Below are 15369 nucleotides of genomic sequence, written 5' to 3' on the forward strand. Positions count from 1 at the left end.
AATATTCACTCGCTCCTCGCCTGCTCTAATCTCTCTCTCTTTAGCTAGTCCTCGCTCCTAGAATGTAAGGTCCCATATCCTTCCCCATATTTTTTAAAATCTATATGCTGAACATGACAGAAGTCATGAACTATTTGTCTCTCTCACTCATTTGTTTCACTTAGTAGTTGATTTCTAATTCCACTCATTTTCCTGAAAATTATATAATTTTGTTCTTTTTGGTCAAATAAAATCTCATTATGTATATATACATATAGTCATATATATCACATTTAACCTCTTCATTGTAGATGACTATCTGAGCTGATTTCATAACATGGCTATTGTGAAGAAAGAATAGGGTGTCAGGGGTGTCTACTGTATGTGGGTTAGATTCCTCCATGTGTATGCCCTGAATCACTGGTGCTTCTATTTATAGTTGCTTGGGAACCTTACTTAATTTTTGTGGTTTGCACTAACTCACACTCCCACCAATAGAGTGTATATTTCTCCCTCTATCTTCAAGAATAGAACTGATGGTTTTCTTGATGAGAGTCATTCTGACTAGAGTAAGGTGGAATCTCCATGTAGTTTTGATTTGCATGTTTTTTTATTATGTGGTCTTTTGTGAAATAGCCTAGAATGTCACTTTCACTGCTTTCTGACAATCACTGTCCAGGGCACGACTCAGATACAACAGCAGAAGAGTCTTCTTCTTGATGTGTTACTCACCAAGCAAAGCAAAATAGCATGCAGGTAGGAAGTACTGATCGACTTATGTTCGCACAATGTATTTGCTACAGCCCAGTTATTGGAAGCTGCACATCCACCTGTCCCATCTCAACATACAGTGTTGACATGGTTGTGATGTGTTCTCTATACCCAAGCCGTGCAATGCACCGTGAACATCCTATCAACTTTCTCTTACATCATTTTATTTTTCTGGAAGTTAATTATTAAAATTATTTTCTTCCTCTTCTTTTTCTTTTTTCATTTAAGTCCATGTTTCTTTCACTAAAATTGTCACAGGGAGCAGTCAGAAACATCAGGACAGCCAGCTGCCTGTCATTTTCTTTTCTGAGATTCTAAGACTTCATCCTCCTGATGCAAGGTGGCTCACTTGAGAGGGAGTTTCTTTCTTCTCTGGATAAACATCTCATTCAGATTGCTTTTCCCTAGCCATTAGCTTTTCTTTCTCTTCTGCTTAGCCATTTATTTTATGGACATATTGTACACATGGTACATCCCTGGAGAATGGGCTGTACTTGGAGTTTCCAATGAGTGAGGTTATTAAGCATGTACCAAGAAAAAGGAAAAGAACAGAGTGTATAGCAGATAGACAGAAAAACATTATCAAAAACAAGCACTTAAAAACCCAACAGAGACAACTGGGTTAGCCTGGTAGTGAGAGCAAACAAAAGTAATACTATCACATGGTGGCTTGCAACATCTAGGAGAAATCATTTGGGAAATAAACAATCATGCCTGATTGAAATTTCCAGGCAGGGCAGAGAAGTCTCTTCATGGATGAACTTCTGGTTTCCAATCCCACTGCAAGCATTTTTATATTATGACATAAATAATAGAAACCTGTGTTGAAAACGTTCACCTTCTTGCTGTTCCCAAGGACACAGTGTTTTTAATAACCATGCATGCTTGCTGTTTTCCTGTCTCCTTGTCCTAGAGCCAGGAGACCAATGGGCTACCGAGCAAGCGACCTTAGAGAACACTTTGGGTTTTTTTTTTGTTGTTGTTGTTGTTTTCTTTCTTTTTTATTTATTTATTTATTTATTAAAGAATTCTGCCTCCTCCCCACCCCCACCTCCCATTTCCCTCCCCCAATCAAGTCCCCCTCCCTTGTCAGCCCTAAGAGCAATCAGGGTTCCCTGCCCTGTGGGAAGTCCAAAGACCACCCACCTCCATCCCAGTCTAGTAGGAGGAGTATCCAAACTGCCTAGGCTCCCACAAAGCCAGTGCATGCAGTAGGATCAAAAACCCATTGCCATTGTTCTTGAGTTCTCAGTAGTCCTCATTGTCCGCTATGTTCAGCAAGTCCGGTTTTATCCCATGCTTTTTCTGACCCAGGCCAGCTGGCCTTGGTGAGTTCCCGATAGAACATCCCCATTGTCTCAGTGTGTGGGTGCCCCCCTCGCGGTCCTGAGTTCCTTGCTCATGCTCTCTCTCCTTCTGCTCCTGATTTGGACCTTGAGATTTCAGTCCGGTGCTCCAATGTGGGTCTTTGTATCTGTCTCCTTTCATCGCCTGATGAAGGTTACTGTTCAGGAGGATGCCTATATGTTTTTCTTTGGGAGACAAAGACATCTGAGCCTGAAGTGGGGGAGGGTATCATGCCACATCCAGAGTAATTTGCTCCTTGGGTTTTTGTTGCACACAACAATTTAAGAATATGCTTTTGTTACATATAGCTTCCTTTTGGTTGATCTATTCTTAATCATTCTCTTTGTTGAGAAAGAAGACGTAAGCAGCAAAGTTTCTGAGGACTTACCTACATAAAGATGTTTTGTTTTGTTTTTTTTTCACATTCTCATTAGCTTATCTAGATACTCATTTCCCTGTGAGGAAAAATTTCCCCTCAGCATTTTGAAGCCATTGTTCTTTATCTTCTAGCTTCCAAAGCGCTGTTGCAAAGTCTACTGCCAAGGTGATGCGCAATTCTTCCTGTTATATTGGCTTTCCCTCCGGCTTAGCTATATTCACAAGGGGTTTGATGATCGGTGTCATTTCATATTCATTGAAGTAGACATAACCCTCGTATGTCTTTGATAATCCCTTCCAACTACTACTAGTCATTATTTTTTTAATTTTCATATGTTGCACCTCCTTGTCTGCCTCTAATATTCTTCTCCATCTTGCCATTTTATCTTCTTGAATACTATTCCTACTTTAGGAAAGATATGATGCACTTGATCTCTGATTCAGTCTTCCATCGATCTCTGATTTCTCCATCATCATATGCATTTTTCTCATGAGCTTTCTTTCTCTCGTACTCTTTGTACACTACCTTCTCCTTAATAGTTGGAAGCAATCTTTTTTTCTGATTTTTAAATAACTGTTGCTTTTTGTTTTTAATCTTTCCTCCATTTTCTTTGTGCTTTATTTTGTTGTTTTCTTTTTTAGTTTCTTTCACGTTGAAATGTTTTCCTTGAGTCTAGTAAATTGCAGATTTAACAATTGCTTGTGTGTGACTTAAAAGAAATCCAGTTGTTTGGGGTGAGACGGAAGTCTACTGAAATGGCCATATTTTCTGGCTTTTTCTCCTTATTCCCTGAAGAAAAGCCAAAAGTCATAAGCCTGATAGCCAGGACTTGGAACTGAGTGCAGAGGATAGCACGTAGGGCAGAAAGTCTACTTTGTGGTTTTATTAATCTCCTGAGTTTTAGCACTTTCTTCCAACCCTTAAGTGTTCTTGCTCTTCCAAGTTTGCAGGCCTTCTGGTTCGAAAAATATTTTTTGTTCTATGATAAACTACATACCTCCTGTCAATACAGAAGAGAAATATCTACCTAGATAAATGACATAAGTTAATAAACTGAAAGATTCAACTATTACTTATAGAACTATAACCGTTCTCTCTCTCTCTCTCTCTCTCTCTCTCTCTCTCTCTCTCTCTCTCTCTCTCTCTCTCTCTCTCTCTCTCTCCACACCCCCCTCCATCATGCAGGAGTTGATAGGCCTGGTCCTGATGTGACAATGTACCTGTAGCCTATTCATTCCTACTCGCCCATTTAGGTGCTAGTTGCTTTGCTAAATCAAAAAGCACCATTTGTCTGTTTCTTTTTCCCCCGTATATTTTCTGGCATCTTTATTCCTGCATCCCTCTTTCTTTGTCCTTTTGAATACTTTTTTAGTTATTACTCTATGCACATTCAATGTTTTAGATATGTGTTTAGTCTGCTTACATGTTTACCTAAAAACTCTGATTTCTCCTTTTTCTAACTGCTAGAGAAGCTGAAAGCCACAGAAGCCATGCTATCTCTCCAGCAGTGTAAGGAAAGTAACTGGTGAAGCTGCGATGTGGCAGATGTTTTGATTTCTTCAGAGCTAAAAGCACATCTTTGGTCCTGGAGAACCGTCCTCACCCAGACTTCAGACCTCACATCTCTGGGAATCATGTGAATGCTTCCTTCTTTGTCTCAGAGTTGGAACCCTAGGTTAAAGGATTGCAGGACCCTTGCTTTGAATAGAATAGAAGTTGCTTTGAATCTTCTAATAGGATCCCAAAGTTTCTGTTTTAAGTCTTATCCTGTGTGCTCCTCATGCAGGGCATGAAAATCCCTTAGCATCATTGTCCAGAGTTAACCATAGAGGGGGTACCAGGGACCAGGCTAGTGACAAAAGTCAGTACTTGACTCTGAGTACATTGTTTACTTTGCAGGTTTTTGTTTTCCTCTTTATTTTTGCTTGATAGGCCACTGGTTTTCTTTGCTTTGATTTATTTTTCAGGTAAAGAATATAATTTATTTTTAATGCCGCCGGAAATATTTTTTTAAACAGTGCTACAAATCAATGCAAAGCAGTTCTGCGTAAGAACCTGGTTGGATGGACAAGGCACTGATGTAGCACCTGAGTGACATGCTCTTAGACTAGTAATGATAGTTAGTCAACCTAATGAAAAAGTGTCTCTTCCTAAAGGCCTTTATTCCTTCTGACTTTAATAAAGGCCATGAAGGAAGAGGTGGATAATACATTGTGAAACTCTCTAAACAATGTTAGTTTCAAGGAGTCGAATGTACAATGGCAACAAGAGATTTTTGCACAATGACTAGCTGTGAATAAAGGGCCAATTAGCCTTTGACTCTGCTTAATAATATCCATTGCACAATATAATTGCTTTTTAATTAAGCTGCTAGTTGAGAAGTAGAGAAAAAAGAGAAAAATGCCCTAAGTATTTCTTTCTTTTTTGAATATTGACTTTATTATGAACATTCAGAAACTGTTTTATTGTAGTGTGACACACACTGAAGTACCCCAGTTATACATCTCAGGGCAACCCTATCTCATTAATACAGAGCATCCCTAGAACCCAGACCATCACCACGTGTTCCTTTTTACTTACAAGAGATCACACTTCTGACTTCTCCAGCTTAGTTAATATTATTCTGAACTACATGAACATACATTGTGTGCGATTGTTTTCATCTTCTTTTGCTCTCCACTCTGTGAAATTCACCTATTTTATCTCTATATAGCTATGGCTCTCATTATTATTTTCTGTTAATATTCCATTACACAAATATTCCAGAGCATATTTATCCATCTTTACTGATGGAAAATTGAGGGGGATTTCCAGTTGGTGCCATCATAGTAGCACTTATGTAAACCTGGTTACACATGGACCATTGTGAGTGTATACTCACTTCTCATGGCCACATATCTAGGAATAGACAGATTGCTATGTTGTTTACATCTTTGCATTCATATATTTTAAAACTATCCCTTCCATTGACATTGCTTTCTCCAATTTAAACTATGACTATTGACTGACACTCCCTAGCTTTAACAACTGAGATGGAAAACCGTGACTGGGAGGTACATCCATTCTATGGCAGAGTTTCCTACATGTTATTTGGGCTTTTCTTCATTCTGGCCCTTTCAATGCCTTCTAAAGTCATTTTTCAATTTTTCTGTTAATCTTGTGAAGTATACTCGAATAATTTTAATCTATGCTTTTCACAGAATAGCCTTTGAGACTGACACAGCAAGTCTAAAGAACTATTTCTCAACAAGCAGCTTCTATTTATTTGGTCACAGACGTAAAATTTTAGGTTGATTCAATTACTGGAAAGATTTCAGAAGAATTGTAATACACTGACCAAATGAAAGGCTGTAACTCAGCTCCAAACAGCCTTATAATATTCAATAGAACCTTAAAAATGTTGAAAGAGAATCATCCCTGCACAAAGAGTTCTGCGGAGAGAACATCTACCCTGTTATCCTGTAGTGATTACCTATTCCATTTGAGTTGCCATTTCTATCATGAACGTCATCTATAAACCAAAAATTTGACTCCAAAAGGAGCCCAGCTCCTTTATTTTTCATTTAACTTGAATGGTCTCATGAAGAGAGAACAATCATTTGAAGCAAAATGAAATGTTAAAGCACCAGCTATAAAAAAGTTTTGGTAGAAATGAACTACTTTATCTCTTTTTTAAAAAATCATATTTTATGTACTCAGCATGTCATAGAAGGGTCATATAGGTAATTTCTCTTGAAGATGTATTAATAGCTGCAAATCTCCAAAAGAAAATTACATGGCAATATCAAAAAGTGTCACCAAGAAATGGGTCTAGATGTGACTTTATGAAGGGTCAACTAAGTAAATAATGCAAAAGGACTGAGTTTGTAATTCTTGTTTATGTTTATCAACTTGTTTAATCCTTATACAATGATGCACACATCCATCTCATAAAATAAAAGTGTAGTAGCAAACTCATAAATGACTGGCATCCAAATTAGAATTCTAGTTTATGAATTAAAAATCAGTGTCACTTGGGCTGGAGAGATGAGACATCTGTTAAAAGTGTTTGCTACTTTTCTAGGGCACCCAGGTTGAGTTCCCAGCACCCATGACACAATACTCACGGCCATCTTTAGCTCTAGCTGCAAAATATGTGATGCTCTCTTCTGGGCTCCAGTGACACTTAGTTCACATATGCATGTGTGCACACACACACACATACATACACACAAAATAAGTAAATAAATACATACATAAATATATAAATACATAAACAAATAGATATCCATGGCTGGAGCCTTAGCTCAGTGGTTAAGAGCACTATGGCTCTTCCAGAGGACCTGTGTTCGGTTGCCAAAGCCAACATGGTTGCTCTAAACTGTCCGCCACTCCTCCTCATTCCAGGGGATCCAATGCACTCTCTGACTTCTGTGGGAACCAGGCATGCACACAGTGCATATACATAAATGCAAGCAAAATATCTACAGACATAAGAATGAAATATTATAGATAAAATATAACTGTTTTAATATATATTCCAAGCAAGCATCCTTTCATTGAGCTTCATCCTTAATCAAAAATGATTTTTAAATATTTATAGTCTATATTAATTGCACATGAGATTGTGTTACATAGGAAATTTATACAAAAACATAATTTTGAGCATATCCCTCCCATACACTCCTGCTCTCCCCTTCCTTCCCACATCTCCTCCTGTTAGTGCCCTTTGCTCTCCTAGAAGTGCTGCTTCTGCTTTCTACTTGCATATACATACACAATTGTATGCATCTATGTAAAATCTAGGAATGAGAAACCAAAGGAAACATATAATATTTGTGTTTAAGAATTGCTTAACCTGTCTCCAGTTACATCCATTTTCCAGAGAGTAACACACTCCATTGTTGTATTTTCTTTATCCATCCCTTGATGGTGGGACACCTCTAGTGGTTTGGGTCTATAACACAGTTGTTATTAATAGTACTGCAATGAAATAAACACAGATGTGCAAATATATGTGTGCGCTATTGTCCATAAAAATTATTTAACCATATTAATTAGCTAAAATGGTCACATTTATGTTGTACAATTTGGAAAACACACGCACCTGTAATATTGAGCAGGAGTAATCCAAAATGTAAGTCAGATGATCACTTCATTCTTCCCTCACTACCTGATTAAATTATTTTCCACAGTTGCTTCCTCCTCATTCCTTTGGCAAAATTTAAGGTAAATTACATTAAATTTTTGATCATTCTCTAATAGTAAAAAAGACTCCTTAAATGCAAGCTTGCATGAAGCACTATCAACAAAAACTCAGAAACAGATATTGGGGTTCAACCTGAAGGTCAGAAAAGCAAAACAGCTAGCCACTGGCTCTTAACCTCTACCTCAGTCCCAAATGACAATCCTGCCTCCAGTAAACCTCAGAATGAGACTGGGACTGTGAGCTGTCTCCTCCTGTCTTATATTTAATCTCTCGGGCTAGGATTCAAGGTGTGCACCACCGAGATTAAAGGCATGCACCATTACCAACTGGTTTCTATGTCAAGCTAGTATGGCTACTGGGATTAAAGGTGTGTGCTGCCTGGTCTGTACAGCTGGCCAGTGTGACTGTTTTATTTTCTTGATCCCCAGGCAAGCTTTATTTATTAAAATACAGATGAAATGCCACGACACTCGCACCTTAAAGACCAGATGACATTTTAAAATATCTCGACAATATTGCTGAGCTACCTACTATAAAGGTTGCTCTAACATGCACACTTACAACTAGAATACATGTGGGCCTTTCCCCCTACAACTAATTAGCCTTATGACTTACCATCCTTTCTATCCTTATGAACCATATTGATCAAAACAAGTCCTATCTATCTATCTATCTATCTATCTATCTATCTATCTATCTATCTATCTATCTTGTTTAATCTGCACTTCTTTGACTAAAGTCAGAGCTGCTTGTCCTAAATGGAAGTAGTTGCTACTCTTGGGGGTGTATGCACATGAGAACATTAAGAAAAATGTCAAAACTATCTAGAATAATTTCACTTAAGGTTGACATTTCATAGCCTACATCATTGAATGTTCTAGGGACTTAGGCATTTTACTTTTATGCTGCACATTCTGCTGCAATATGTGCCTTTGTTTAACAAGATAGGCATGTCAATAAATATGGATTTGAAGCTTCATCGTTTTGAGGGTTGTATGTTGGTGTACAAATGTCTGCATGTATTATAATTCATTTAATCAATTTCCTATTGACTGAAAATTTATTTATAATTTTATGCAGTTAGCTCACATAATCATCTTTTCAGCAGCCTTGTTTAATAATAATTGTCATTATTGTTATTATTTGAGACAGGGGCTGATGTTTCCTAGGCCAGCCTCCAGTATCTTAAATAGCTCAAGACAGCCTTGATTTTGAGCTTCTGATCCTCCTACTTCTTCTTCTGTGACCACATATCCATGGTCCTTTCTGCCCAACGTGCACTTGACTCTTTAGCAGCCCTTATTTATCTTTGTTTAGTCTGACTTCTGCTATTTTTGATACCTAGATTGCTCAGGATATCACAACTCATTTCATGCGCCTACTTGTACCTTGAATGCACGTTTGCCCACATGACCACAGTCCCAAGGCTTTACGTTTTCTAAGGTTTTAAATACTGAGGAAATTGATGAAGTTTTCAGTATTTTCTATCCAACTTCTCACTGGTAATTTGGTTGTCACATAAAAATAGAAACAAAAAGATCATAAGCCTCAGGATTGTTTGTACTGCAAATCCATTTTAGAAGTCCTGAACAATATATGTTTATGAGTTTTTAGTTTTGTGGTTTTTTTGTAAAATGTGCAAAGTAATATTTTAAGGGTATCTGTATAGAATCACAATCACTCTCCATTTTTCTTTCCCTCTTATCCTATTTCCCTTTATAATGAGAAAAACTGGATAATCAAGGATTCTTTGGGGACTTTATTAGAACATTGTTCTGTATATTGCAATTAACGAGATATGGTATATAGATCCAGTTACCTACAGTCACAATAATGGCTTACATCACCCATTTAGGGATGACTTCCAAAAGCACACTTTATGTCATAAGTTCAGGTTTACCCTAAGTCATTTCAGGCAGAGGGTGCCACAGAAACCCAGCCTGTATGGGAGAACATGGAAGAAACAATGTTTGATGTGTGGAGAGCCAGAACACTCACTAGAATGACTAAAATTTAAAGGTACTGTTCAGTCAGTGTGACTTGGCACTAAGAGGATGCTGAACATCTGTGTCTGATATGTTTCTGGCTGGCAGAAGACACTGTTAACATTTTGGAGAGCTACCTGGGCATATCTAGTACAGTTAAAACACATACACACACACACACATGAAAATATACAGGTATGAAAAGTGCATAGTGAAACACAATACTTTGTATGCTATTTTGAAAAAATAATAAATAAATAAAAGAAAACTAGGCACCTTCTGTTCTTCCAAGACCAAGTTTAATGATTCAAGAAAATGAACAACTCTAGTAAGAAAAATATATATAGAGAGTATCCTAAATGCTTTATTTTTAATAGTCCATGACTGAAAAAAGCAAATGATCATCAATTAGAGAAAGAATAATGATGTATAGCATATTCAGATCATGGGAAATTACTCAACAATAAAAATGAACAAAATACACACACACACACACACACACACACACGTCTTCAAAAGCAAAAGAAGCGTGGCACAAAATTTCAATATACCACAGGGGCTCTTTTCTGCTATAGAGTAAGAAAAATTACCCTATGATGACCTCATGATAATTGGCTTTATTCTAAGGATTTTATTGACTGGAAATTAGAATAGTGGAATTTGGGGCTCGGTAATTGAGGAGACAGAGGAAAATAATAGTCTATTGAAAACTCTTGCAGTTGTGAAAAGGGAAAAATTTCAGGATGTCTGGTAGCAATGACAATTCTCTTCTGTCAGAAAATCTTTAAGTATGCAGCATGTATAATTATCAATGTACTGTGCTACTGGAAAGTATGATAGAAATTACTGAAAACAGGTCAGGTGTGATGGTGTCTATTGGTGTGTGTGTGTGTGTGTGTGTGTGTGTGTGTGTGTGATTCCTCCACTCAAGAGGCAAAGGCAGGAGGTATTAGAGGTAGTTTGGTTTACAGAGCAAGACCCCATTCCAAGATCCAAAGGCTACAGATAGGAGCCAATGGCAAGGCCCAGGCCCAGGGTATGTTAGAACCCCTGTGTTTCTCAGATCAGTTCTGGAGAAAAATTGTGAATTGCATGTTCATCTGTACTTTTGTGTTTTAAGCTATTTGTGCTTCCAAACTCTCATTGCCTTTTAAGGAAAGAATAACTTTCTATTTTTATCTCAGAAAACATCAGTATTATAAAACTCTTATGGTATAAAAAGGTGATTGAGGAATATACAGACAAAAATATGGGTATAGCTACTGCTTCAAGCACTCAGTTAAAATAATGTTTTCCAAATTAGTGGCATTTTATATTTGCTAGCTTTATAATTTGTAATTTGTTAATATTTTCTCACATTGCATTTTGACATTTGTCCATTGCCTTTCATTTGTGATATTTTTTGAGGGCTGATGGTGCAGGAGAATTGTCTGTATTCTGTCAATCGTGTTCTAAATAAATGCTGATTGGCCAGGCAGGAAGTATAGGTGGGACAACCAGACAGGACGTAAAGGTGGGGCAATGAGAACAGGAGAATACTGGGAAGGAGGAAGCCCATTCCTCCTGAGTCCTGCCCAGACCACCGAAGAAGCAGGGTGTGACCTGCCCTGCTGAAAAAGGTACTGAGCCATTTGGCTAACATAGTTAAGAATGGGCTAATATAAGTCATAAGAGCTAATACGAAGCCTGAGCTAATGGGTCAATCAGTTTATAACTTATCTAGACCTCTGTGTGATTTTGGGGGGGACTTGCTGGCTGTGGGAACTGGGCAGGACAGAAACCCCAATGAGCAGGACCTCATGTTACAGGGTGAGAGTAGGTCTTCTGTATCCCAGTCTAGCCTTGAGCTTCTTCCATAAGCAAAAATGATCTTGAACTTTAGGTCTTCCTTTCTCCATCTTCCAGGTGTTAGGATTACAATCATGAACTACCACACCTGGCTGGTGCAATGCTGGACATGAAAGACAGGGAAATACTCTCCAAATGAGCTGCATTTCTACCCCCTCATGTGTGATTCTAAGTCATATTTATTATATGGCCAAATGAGAACATCTCAGATAATCAGAGGTCTAGATTCTACCTCTGCCACCACCAACTTGATCCTGCTATCAGAAATTTCATAGTCATGTTCACACTCAAACCCCAAGTCAAGTGCTCTTGATCCTGCCACCCCTGCCACTCTTGTTTTCTCCCTTCTGGAGAGTGTGGCCACCAAACCCCACTGGCTCACTATATAGACAGAAGCAGGCAAGTCCTTTGCCTCTTTGCTTCTGTTGCTCTTACAACCAGTCCACTGTCACTCATCAGTCCACCTTGAAACTGTTCTGAAACACCACTAATGTGTACTTTCATAACTACAACTACAGTCTGTATTCTCAAAGATGAAAATCATCCCAGCTAACATCTCTGTTTCCCCCAGGTCAGGTATGCTGCTCTCTTCATCAGATGGCCCGAAGAGAGGCTCTACATGGCGCTTATGACAACACCTGAAGCCTCACATCCGCCCTTCAGGACCTGCCTATGCCATCTGAGCCTTACCTTCCTTTATACATTTCCCATCCTTTCCCTGGCTCCCTTGCTTTCTTTCAGACCTGTGTGCTGCTATTCTAACCTAATTAAGTAGTCATCTTACTGAGGGTATTTGTTTTTGTTTTATCTCTAACTGGAAGATTCTCTCCCTAGAAAACTTCAACTGTTTTTCAGAGCACAAAGCAGCCATTCAAATGTCATTCTTTCCAAGTGACCTTATTTCTACACTACCTAAAGAAGTACTATGTCACTTTCAAAGCTTGCTTGTTTGCTTGCTTGCTTGCTTACTTTGAACACCTCTGACATGGCATTACACACCTAACTCGTTTACCCCAGCTCTCTAACTAGAAGATAATTACCTATAGCAACTTAGTCTAGCTTATATAGTGCAATTTCTCTGTCACTTGAGGTTACTACTTAACATATCTAGTGCATAATTTGTAATTTCTAGATATTTGTCAAATGACATTCATTTAAAATGGGTTGGTACTCCCTGGTCACATGAAATGTATACACACAATCAAATCAAAACAATGTCCAGAAGATTTACAATGTAAGAGAGGTCATAGGCCCTAGAGGACAATCTACTATTATTACTGTACTAAATGGAAATAGTATTAAACTGACTCAGCCCTCATCTGAGAAGCTTCTATTGCAGAAGATGGTGATAATAAAGATAATTGTCCAATTTGCAGAGAATAAGGCTTCACATAGCTCAGTTCTAAATGGGACATCTATAGTGCATCTCTTTTTGCCAAGACTCAGGGGTTTTTGCTGGAGAAGGGGTTGGAAGATTGTAAGAACTAAAGGTGGTGTATGATGGCAAGGCCAGCTGCACACATGAACTCACAGTGACTGGGAATACTTGCATAAGATCTGTGTAAGCTCAAGACAGATAAAATTCCAGGGGGGTGGGGGAGAAGGGCAAAAAATTCCATCACAAACTGAGGAGTTATTGGCATTTGAAGTAAGCTGGGAAAGGGACATCTGTTTTCTTTAAAATGTAGCCACTGGGTGATACAGCTGAGAATATATGGGCAGCAGAAATGGATTTTATATGTGATAAAAGGAGAGCGAGAAGTGTTTAGATGGTTAGGGAAAGGGAGGTGGATCTGGGAGGGATTATTGAAGCAGGTTAATACAGTGTATGAAATTCTTCAAGAACAAATAAGATTTACAGTATGACAACATGACTCTTCATCTTTCCCCCACGACCAATCCTCTAAAAGAGTTTGTTGATTGTGGAAAGGATTGCATGACCTCCTTTTTCTCATTGCTACAACAAAGGACCTGACGAAAGCAACATAGGAGACAAAGGGTTTATTTGGGCATGTGGTTTGAGGTTAGTCTATCACGCTAGGATGAATACAGCTTTGAGAGCTAGAGGCAGCAGATCGCATTGCCTCTACAGCTGAAAAGTAGCAGACAATGAATGCTGGTGCTTAGTGTGTTTTCCCTTGCATTGAGATTGGAACAACAGCAAGTGGAACCATGCTGCCTACATTTGTGCTAGGTCTTCCCACTGCCACATGGTCTAGGAATTTCCTCATTTACATACCTATGGGCTGGTATTCTATGACTTGAGACCTTGCTAGGTGACAACCAGAAGTAACAATCACAGGGACCACTCTATTAAACAAAGAATTTAATAGACTGAAATTGCTGCATGGTACATGGCACCAACAACAGGAACATTTAAGGCTAGTTACACAATTCCAAAGTCTGATAAAGTCATGATATCAGATGCTCTAAACACATGTATCTAGATGTGGTTTGATGTCATTGTCTCTTCCATGGGTCATACAGACAAAGAAGAAGATGAATGGGTGTTTTCTTTAGTGATATTTTTAATATATTAAACATTAAAATATTAGAAGGTAGTCATGGAGAGAATAGAAGTCACTTGCCATTCTCTCGTATTAATCATTTCTAAGCAGTTCATAAACCCTCATAGGTCAATCTCAGGTTCTAGGCATTAGCATAGTAGAGCTGGTATATCTTCCCTAATGTCAATAATGAGAGAATTAGATGACATGTAATAGAAGGCTCAGTCTACCATATATATATATATATATATATATATATATATATATATATATATATATATATATGTTCACAACATTACAAACTAGACATAGATCAGCTTTGGGTAAAGTTTGACCCAGAATCCCTGACACAGTCCTCAAAAACTTGATATGTCCCTTCCTCCCTCCCTTCTCCCTCCTTCCCTTCCTCTACCTCTGTATGTATATGTGTGTGTGTATATGTGTGTGTGTTTCTATGTCTCTGTCTCCTTCTGTCTCTGTCCCTTCCCTCTGCCATATGGCCTATTTTACCATGACCCACCTAGAGACAGCTTTTCCATCCTCTGGGAGCTCCAGTTGTTTTTCCCATGGAACCCAAAACCTAAACATACCAACACAAAAATAAAAATAACAACAATATAGGCAATAAAATTAACAAACATCCTATCCATTATGGGTCTTATTCCCCTACATTATCCAACCAAGAAAGAAAGAGAGGGAAAAATCTTCCTTTGTTGCTGGAACTCAGAAGAAATTACTTTAAGGCTGCCTCCAAACAATATGCCTAATGTGTCCACTGGTCAGACATGAAGTCAGTACCCGCTACTGAAATACCAGCTTTCCAGCACAATAAACTGGCCCTGCTCCTGCTCCCTGTGGGAAGACCCCTAACTAAATAGTGACAGTGACATTCCTCTTTGACAGGAATGCAGGCATACTTGATTCCCACCAGATGCAGCTAGTCCTCTTGTGGTAGGCTCTGCATTCCAAGGTCTTGTTTTTAAAAGCCCTCCTTAGATCACGTATCTGACTCAGGCTCTTTGGTGATCTTTACACATTCTTCACAGTTCTTTTGACTGTGATATAAACTGTCTATGTAGCTAACAAATAGTTTAATGACTTCATTCATTTGTAATACTTTTATTGTGAAAAGTGTATCTTCTTGGAAGATTTTACACACTGTAAATCAGGACAAAGCCAACCGAGTCCATATTTGGTATTCTCCCCACTACTATAAATACCTACCAAGACCACTGGTAGATCCCCAAAGATGCAAATAGTACCAAACCTTTTATGCAAGTATTGCAAGACAGAACTAAAAATCAGACTGGTAACTGATGTGACTAGGTGATTGACAGGTAGGTGGCTTAGGAACTGTGAATACAC

This window comes from Chionomys nivalis, chromosome 2 (genome assembly GCF_950005125.1).
Source record: "Chionomys nivalis chromosome 2, mChiNiv1.1, whole genome shotgun sequence".
Classification (NCBI taxonomy): Eukaryota; Metazoa; Chordata; class Mammalia; order Rodentia; family Cricetidae; genus Chionomys; species Chionomys nivalis.